General features: G+C 38.0%; 1 protein-coding gene across 1 annotated transcript in view; it reads left to right on the top strand.

Moving 5' to 3' along the window:
- The first annotated feature begins 852 nt into the window (after positions 1-852).
- Positions 853-9334, top strand: part of LOC127550691 (nuclear receptor coactivator 5-like) — a 31342-nt gene continuing 22860 nt past the window's right edge. Inside the window, exon 1 of the mRNA XM_051979810.1 lies at positions 853-980. The gene's annotated coding sequence lies outside the window, so the exon portion shown is untranslated. The remainder of the gene's footprint in view (positions 981-9334) is intronic.

Raw genomic sequence — 9334 nt, 5'->3', positions numbered from 1 at the left:
CTTTCTCCTCCACAAGTCTGAGAGATAAACTATCCTATGTTCCCCTAATTTATTTATAATCTCGTTCTTTATGCCTAGGTCATAGACCCATTTTGATCTTATCTTGATCCCATTCCCTCTTAATTCTAGTGCCTTCCTTCTATTAATTATTTCCTATTCTCGTGTATATTTGCATGTTGTGTCTCCTATTTAGACTGTGAGCTCTTTGAAGCTAGGGACTCTTGCTTCTTTTTGTATCTCCAGAGTTTAGCATGGTGCCTGTCACACAGGAGGCACTTAATTAATTCTTCTGTGAATTCCCTTCTTTGGATTCCAGTTTCTCATCTATAAAATGAGGGGGTTGGATTTCATATGTAATATATATGCAGAAACTATATATAATATATATTTATGCTCATATCTTATCATTGATTTCCTTTGTAAAATTATGCATTTTCTTTTATGCATTTGAAAACATTATTCTGTGGCTTCCAAAGGCCTCCTTCGATTGCCAAAGAGGTACTGGATAAGAAAAAGGTGAAGAATCCCTGGATTCCAGCTCTAATCCTTCATCCTTATGTTCCTCCTTTTTCCCTCCCCTCCTCTTCTCTTTCATCCCTTTTTCCTTTCTCCCCCATCCTGTCTCCTCTCCTTCCAATTTTATCTCCTGCTCCTTCTCTCTTACCTTCTCCCCCCCTCTTTAATGCTAACTCCGGTTCAGACTGCGCTGGGCCTCCTGTCTGGCAGAGGGCGCTCTCGTCCGCGTCCTGCTGTAAAGTGCCCGTCTCCAGGAGCGACGAAGCCGCAGCCAGGAGTACCGAACCGGAACAGGAACCGGAAGCTGGGCTGGAGCCGGAAGCGGAGCGAAGGTAGCAGCGGGGGGTGGGGGGACGGGTGCAGCGTTGGGGCCTGGACGCCGCTGCGGCCCCTGGGTGTGAGTGGAGGTCGGCGCAGTGGGAGACTTGGAGCTGGACGTCCGGCAGTGCCACTTTCCAGCTGCGGTAAGTGCAACCCCTTCCTCCCTCCTCCTTGGGATAAACCCTCTCCAGGACTCGGCCTCCCTCTCTAGCTCAGTCTCAGTTTGGAGCTTCGGCACTGGCCGACCTCGGGCCTCCCCTTCCCAACACCTCAAACCCGGGTCCTCCCCCTTTGCTTTTTAGCCCGGTCGGGCGCTCCAGCGACGGTGGCTGGAGCTCTTCCTCTCCCACCCTCAGTCCTCCAGCCCTCAGCTGCTCCTTCTGCTGTCTTTCCTCGCCTCAGTCCTTCCCTTCCTTTCCTTTCTGGCCTCTATCTTCTCCACCACCTTCTCGTGTTTTCACTTCTTTCCCCTCCTTTTCTCCATTCACTCCGTCTCGTGCCTGTTCCTCCTCTCCTTCCCCTTTTTGTCCTCCCATCTCTGCCTCTCCACCCTCCTTTTCCCCCTTCTTTCACCTTTAACCCTTCTCTTTCACGCTTTTCACCTTTTTTCCTTCCCCATTTTCTCGATTTTTCTCCTTCCTTCTTTCCCTTGTTTGCCCCTCTTTTTGTACTCAGCAACTTTCTCACCTTGCCCTTCTTTAATTCTTACTTTCCCTTCATTTTCTCTGCTTTTTGCTTCGTTGTCCTCAGTCGTTTCTTCTCTTCCCCTTCTCTCCTACTTCTCAGCTCTCAGGATCGTTGTGAGGAAAGCACAAAGCGATATAGGAACGTGAGTTTTAATAGTAACAATGATAAAACGGTGATCTCATCAGTGTGTAGACCGTCTCCACTATAATAGTTGACTTCCCTCCACATCTCATCTTGTGCGTTTCTTGTTTGTCTTTCTGTAAAAATGCTGGAGAGAATAACTCACATTAGTGATACTTTAATGTTCATTTCTATTTTAAACTTGAGGGTGTGGAAGCTCAGATAGGTGAAATGATTTTTTAACACAGTGAAAATCTTTTCTCTGCTGATTTTAACATTTTGCAAATAGCCATATATACTACTGCATCCAATGACCCCTTACCTTATTGAAATTAAAGGCTCATCTCTATCATAGGCATCCTTGGTGATTTTTATGTTTTTCCCCAAAGTAAATCATCAGTGATAACTCTCTACAATAGTTCTTATACCAACCTGTCTGTCATTACTTGGCTCTTTGCCACATTTGTTTTTCTTATGAAATTGTGATGTTCCATGAATTCCAGAAATAATAGCACTAAGAAGATGGGTGGTTTTTGAGGCAGAGACCAGCTTGCAATACCACTCTTTAAAAAATTGTTCATTTTCTCAAATTCAGACCTGCTCAATTTTATCTAATCCAGACTTCAATTGAATGAATGAAAAAGAGCTTGTTATGTATCAGGCTCTGTGCTAAGTGCTATTACTTGGCAAATTCTATGCTAAAGCTGGGGACACTAATGAAAAGCAAAGACAGTTTCTGACTTAGGGGAATTTGCATTCTAATGGGTGGAGACTCTTTTGAGGTGGGGGGTCGGTGTAGAGGGCTGTTAGAACCATTTTCCTCTTAGTTGAATTGGTAATGGTTACAAAATTGGAGGGGGTGGAGGAGAGGAAATTTTGTGCTAGACACACTTGAGAGGCTGTGGAGGACATAGTAAGGAGGGAAGTTAAGCATGTTTAGGGGCTTTCCTGAAGTAGTATGCCAAGAAAGAATCACCAATTGAGAAAGGAGGAGGAAGAGCAGAACTGAGAGGATCTGAGGAATTGGCAAGATAAAATTTAGTCAACAGGCATTAAGGGTTTATGTAATGCCTGTGTAACCAGATTCACAGAAAAAAATATAAGTTCCTGCCTTTAAGGAGAAAAGATGCACAAATCAGAACATGCAAGGTAAATACAGATTAGATGGAAGATACCTGAGAGGCTGGCACTAGCAACTTGGGGGTCTAGGAGGGATAACAGTTGGACTTGGAAATGCCTCCTGGAAGTAGGATTTTAGCTGAATCTTAAGGGAAGCCAGAGATTTTAAGAGTACAGGCCTGGGAAGAAAGTATACCAGTCAATTGAGAACAGCCATTGCAAAGGCATGAGAATGGGAAATAGCAGAGTAGCAAATAGATCAATATGCTGAATTATAAAGGGGTTGGAAAGGAGTAGAATGAAGAACATTGAAAAGATAGGAAGGTAAAGAGATTTAAATGGCAAAATGTTTTATATTTGTTCCTGGAAGGAATAGGAGGTCACTCGAGTTTGTTGAGTAAGAGGTTGACATAATTACAATAACATCTTTTTGGACAGCTCAGTGGAGTAGGGAATACATGAAGGGGCAGAGACATGAAGCTGGAAGACCAATTAGAAGGCTATTGCAATAAGTGAGAGGTTATTTGGACATGAACTAAAATAGTAATTATATAATTTGAAAGAAGAGCTCATAATCGAGAGATGTTTAAAAGAGAAATTACAGGAGTTGACAGTCAATTGTGTATGTGAGGTAAGTCAGAGAGAGATAACACTGAGATTTTAAACCTGAGTACTGGAAGGATGGCGGTGCTCTTGACATTCATAGGAAAGTTCTGAAGAGGGGAAAATGGAGGAGGGAGGTAATGAATCTTCTTTTAGAAGGGTGGAGTTTGAAATGCCAATGGAATATCCAGTTTGAGGTGTCCAACAGTCAATTGAGTATTACAAAACTGAAGCTTAGAGAAATTAGAGAGGTATATCTTCATTGCAGAATCGTGTGCAGAAAGATAGTAATTAAATCATAGAAATCAATAAGATCAAGTGAGATAGTTTAGAAAGAACAACATGTTTGGAGACACCTACAATTATGGGTATAACTTGGGTGAAAATCCAGTTAAAGAAGTAGAGGTTCACATAAGTTGGTCAGTCACTAAAAACCTAGAGAGGAAAGAGCATCTAAGCTTTCTTGTTGTGGAACCTTTTGACAGTCTGATGATACCTATGGATCCCTTTGCAAAATAATGTATTTATATGTCTAAAGGATACATAGGATTACCAAAGAAGCCAGTTATATACTTAAATACAGTTATCAAAATTTACCAAAAAAAAAAAAAAAGTTTGTAGAACCCCTGATGTAGGAGAAGGTGATCAGCATCAAATGCAGAGAAAACAAGAAGGTTGAGAATGAGGATCAAATAAGAGCATAGATAAGTTTGGAGGAATCAGTTTCGGTTAAATAATGAGGTTAGAAATCAGATTTCAGAGGTTTTAAAAATGATAGTTGAGGAAGTGAAAGTAACTATTGTAGATGACTATTTTTAGGGTTGAACTCTTCTGGTTTGTAATCTTTTATCTGCAAAGGGGATGTGAAGTTGGCTGGAGAAGAGGAAGTATCAAGGAGTTGAAAGGGGCCTCAAAAGGCCCTTGAATTAAATCCCTCTCCTCACTTTATGGATGAAAAAAATAGGCCTCAGCAAGAGATTGTAACTTGTTTATTATAGTCACACAGTGGCAAGATTTGAAATTTGAATAAGATCCTCAACTTCAAAGCCAAATGCTCTTTCCACTGTTTCATGCTAAGTCCGCTTTATCGTTCATCTGTTAGCATTTGTCCAATCTGTCTGTCTGTATACATTAAATTTTTTGGGAAATGTGTTCAACATCTACTTCATTTTTCTTCTGTGGTTGGGTGGGCTGAACCATTTTAAAAAGTTATTTATTTTATTGAAGAAGCTGTGTTTCTAGTTTGCATTACTTGAATTATGGAATTAAAATAATTATTATCCAAATTAACCTTCCCTCTCATTTTCTTCCATTCTTTCTCCTTTTTTCCCCTTCCTCCTTTTCATTTCTACATTTTCTTCCTCTCCCTTCTTGCCTCTTTGTGACATCTGGCCTCTTTGAGAGGTGCTGACAGTGCTTAACTTGGATTGCTATCATTTCATTCCTGTCTGCAGAGATGAGGAAAGGCTCTTGTACTTCTCTAGACTTAGCCCATGGTAGGCACTTAATAAATGTTTTGTTGATTGACTGACTTAGTTCTGACCTGCAATAGAAACTGCTTTGTGATATGAAAACAGAGGCCTTGGGAGATTGATCTGTCCTGTTTTAGATTCTTGTTGGGAGGCACAAATATAGTAGGAAGAATAAGACCATAGAATTTAAAGTTAAAATGGACCTCAAAGATCTAGAGATTCTCAGTTTGGGGGTTAAGCCTATTCTCCTACTTTGAATCCAATTGTGAATTCATAAGTAGGTAAACATAGCTTTTACAGCTGGGATAAATACCTTACAATATACAATTATTGTTTAAATTTTACTAATATAGAAAATTTAAATTATTGTATTCATTATGTTTGTTCAGTTATGTAATACTAATATTACAACTATTATCATGTCAGGTCCAGGACATTTTTTATGTTAGAAGATAGTGCAAAGCATGTTTCTAATCCCTACGATGGGTTAAATTGAGGCTGGTGGGTCTTTTGAGATTAGGAGTTCTGAGTTGCATTGGCTTAACGCTGATTCGGTGTCTGTATTGAATTTTTAGTTAAGCCCCCAATAGGGAGGTTGCCTGTGAAGTTGCCTAAGTGGGAATGAACCAGCCCATGTTGAAAACAGAACAGGTCAAAGCTTTTCAGCCTATCAGTAGTGACTTTAGACTGGTGAATGTCTGTTGTGTTTGTAGTCTGGATGAGATAGAAGTTCTCATGTCCAAGACAGGGAGGGGGAGGAACCCTAACATTCAGTATTTTGGGGATCATTTACTTTATAAATAAAGAAACTGAAAAAAAAAGAGATTGTGATTTGCCTGGGATCATATAGGAGGCAAATAACTGGTTCTGGACTAGAACCCAGGTCTCTGAGTGTAGTGATCTTTTCATTAGATTCAGAAAAACCTGTTTCCTAAGTTTTCTGAAAATTCTAGTTCTTGTTTTGTTACTTAACCATTCAAGTGACTGGGACAATCACCTAATTTATTTCCCTTAATCTTAATGTCCTCATCTATCCATAGAGATAATCCTTACTAAATTTGTAAGATTGTGTCAAGGAATACCTTGTAGAATAGGTTATGCTGGGCTTGTGTTATGAATTGTGGGGAGGAGGGAATTTTGAAAAGTTCAGAGAGTGTGAAATTGGAATGTGTTCAGGAAGGAATGTCATAAAATTGAGGTCAGTCTAATAATAGTAAAGATGGGGAGAAATTGATGTGGTGGCTCAACTCTCCTGGTAATTGGAGAAGCTTGAGACTGTCTAGGCACGCATACAGGGGATCACTATAGGAGCAGTCAGTGTAATCCTGTTTTCTTTGCTTTGGCTGGAGGATAATAAATAGGTAACTCAAGAGATATAAATAAATCTACCTTGGATCTTTGAAGACTCCACTGGAACATCTTTTAACACCTCTTGTCGCACCCTAGGGTTTGCTTGAAAGACAAGGGTGGAGGGAGACTTCTACCTGCTTTCTTACCAAAAGGGAGGAGAGAAATCCAGCAGCAGCATCTCCAGGAATAAAAGGTATAAAAGGTTTGAGCTAGGTTGATTTTTGCTAAAATAATAAAATTAAAATGTCAGTGAAAGGAAATGTTAGGAAGTATCAAGGCTTAGCTGAGTCTATTCCATTGAAGGTCAATATTCTTTTCAAACAAATCCTAGGAGACCTGTAACAGGCCCCTTTTCAATTTAATGTAATTTACAAAATATTTACTAAATACCTATGATATTCAAGGCACTGGGTATGGAAACAAAAAAAATTGTGTTATACTAGGGCATAGATTGGGCTGGAAATAGTAATAGACCTGTGATTCATTGGCAGAGGGAACTCCTGTGTAAGGAACCCCCCCTCTACCAACACAACTGGGTAGCTTCTCTGTAATTTAAAGTCTAAAGAGCTACCTAGAATCCAGAGAAATGAAGTGATTTGCCCAGGTTATGAAACCACTATGGTTCAGAGGTGGAAAATCTTCCATTTCAATGCCAATTGTCTATGTGGTATGCCCTGCTGCTTCTCCATACTTAAAATTAGTACTACTGGGTACTGCTATCTTGTGCTGCTCTTGATCAAATCCACTCTGTCATTGTTTCTAATGGGTGTATGTTTGTCTACTTCCCTACTGCTTAATTCACTTGTAACTTTCAGGATCAAAGTGCTTCTTCTTGAGCAACTTGTGTATGTTATCTCTTAAAAGAATAGAAGCTCCTTTATGTAAGGGAATCCAGATGAAAATGCTGATTAAACAACTTTGAAAGTTACATGTTGAATTTCTATGCTTAAAAGGAAAAGTAATCTGGACATATTAGAGATTTGTCCTCTTTTTCTGTTTTGCTTTATATATGAAAATGTTTATTTTCAACAAATAAAATAAGTTCAGAATTTTTAAAATAAAATTTAGGACATGACATAAAAAGAATGTAAGCTCCTTGAAGACCAGAACTGTCTTTGCATTTGTATCCCCAATGCTTAGCACCTAGTTGGCTTAATAAATGTTTGTTCATTCATTCATATGTACCTCAGTTCTTTCAGAGCTGCTGTCCTCCCATTTAAAATGACTTCATTTACCTTATAGCTTATAAATGAAGTTTTTATATTATTTGTGGATTTTAATTTTACTGTTTCCCTATTACAATGCTTATTAAAAATTGACTATCATTGGTGAGAAATCTGGCTTTATTGGGGAAATTTTCTCTTTTCAAATGGTGGTGTGAAATATTTAATCATTTTGATCCTGAAGGCAAATAACCTGAATTAATTGTTGTAGGATTTAAAAATGTCTTCGTGGGTCAAGGTTAACAGAGGACAAACTCAAAGATGTGCTGCAGATAAAAGGTGAGGTAAAATATCCCCTAAATATTTGTGCTAGCTGTATTCCATTAGAGTTTCAACAGGTTAGTCAAATTAGATGAAATTATCAACATTGTTTTCTAGAGTTGTTCGCTACTATTTAGTTGTGAAGGCTTTTCCTAGAGCAAGTTGAAAGAAAGACTTGGCATTCTTGTGGGTGTATGAGTCTTTGAATATGTTCATTTCTTTCAGTTTAAATAGTTATATTTAGCAACTTTAGCTCTCCAGAGTGTGGGCACTCTAGATGTCACAAACTTCTTTCACTAAAACTTAAGACATTTTCCTCCTATAACCCTTTTAACCCCTTAGAACCTATTTTTAGAGACAATTCTTACATATTTGTTTAACTAGTTTTCAAGTCCAGTATAGATTTATGTTTTGAAAGATCTGTTGATTTACCTTTCAAAAAAAACAAGATTATAGCTTCAGTTATATGGAAAGTTCAATTAACCATATTACCTTGTCCCTTCATGATGCAATATAAATGAACTATCTTCTATATGTGAATCTTATTTGTTAAACCTTTTCAACGGATGCATTTACTCTAGAAAACTTTGACAGGTTTCAATTTTATAAAATAGTTCTTATTTAAATTTTTTAGAATGACTCAATTGTGCTTTGGGTTTTTTATGGTTGTGGCTATGGTAGTATAACAGAATGGCATGGAATTACAGTAATATAATTTAGGCTAAAGACCCCATACCATTTCTTAAAATACTGCTTATTTTAAATTCTAGATAGAATTTAGGTTATTATTTGTAATCTTTGTCATTTTAACAAAGTAAATTGATTTCCTAATGATCTGTGAAACCATCAGTGTAAATTTAAAAGGAAGTTACTTTAAAATTAATTAATTACCTTAAAATTAGGTGCTGTGGATTTATACTCCTGGAATTAGACTTCATAAAAGTGGGATTTCCTTGCTATGGATACTCCCTCTACAAATTTGGCAGATCACAACTCCTCTATGCTTTAGATCAGTTTGCCTTTCCTGGGGAAAAAAATCATCCATTGACTTGGAGGCTAATATAATAATTGAGACTGATCCTCTGGGTTCTCCTAACCTTTCCTTCTTGAGAAGACCTATCAGAGCTCATGCTTTGTTTGCTTTGCTTTTTAGAACCCAGTGTTGTGTCCGTACCTGTAAACCTCAGGTTCTACAAAGTCACCAGAAGATCTAGGTTCTAATAGTGCAGTTGTTAACCAGCTATGTGACCTTGGGCAAGGTACTTACCATTTCTGACCTTAGTACCCTCATATATAAAAATAAAATGAGGTGTTCGGACTAAGTGACTATGATTAGTATTATTACATTTTTTTGAAATAGAGTCATAGGTTACCTAATAGTAGCTGAGAACATATGTTTTGGAGAAGTAGCACCTGCTGTCATGGTCTATAGCTTAGGATGCATTGTCAAAGAAGGAAAGGATGGCTCAAAACTCTAGTGAACAATGGAGTCCCTGAATTCTAGAACCTGTATTTGAAAAATGATACCTAAGAAATCAAGCGTCTTCTTTAATTTCATAAATTTTCAAAATATGTCTGATAAGAGAAATCTGGGGGAAATTTTTGTCAAATTTTTTTCTTCATTAATAGAACTTAAATACCATGGAATTTCTTTATTTTTAA

This window comes from Antechinus flavipes, chromosome 2 (assembly GCF_016432865.1).
Source record: "Antechinus flavipes isolate AdamAnt ecotype Samford, QLD, Australia chromosome 2, AdamAnt_v2, whole genome shotgun sequence".
Lineage (NCBI taxonomy): Eukaryota > Metazoa > Chordata > Mammalia > Dasyuromorphia > Dasyuridae > Antechinus > Antechinus flavipes.
The sequence above is the reverse complement of the archived record's forward strand: the minus strand, read 5'-3'. Positions and strand labels throughout refer to the sequence as shown.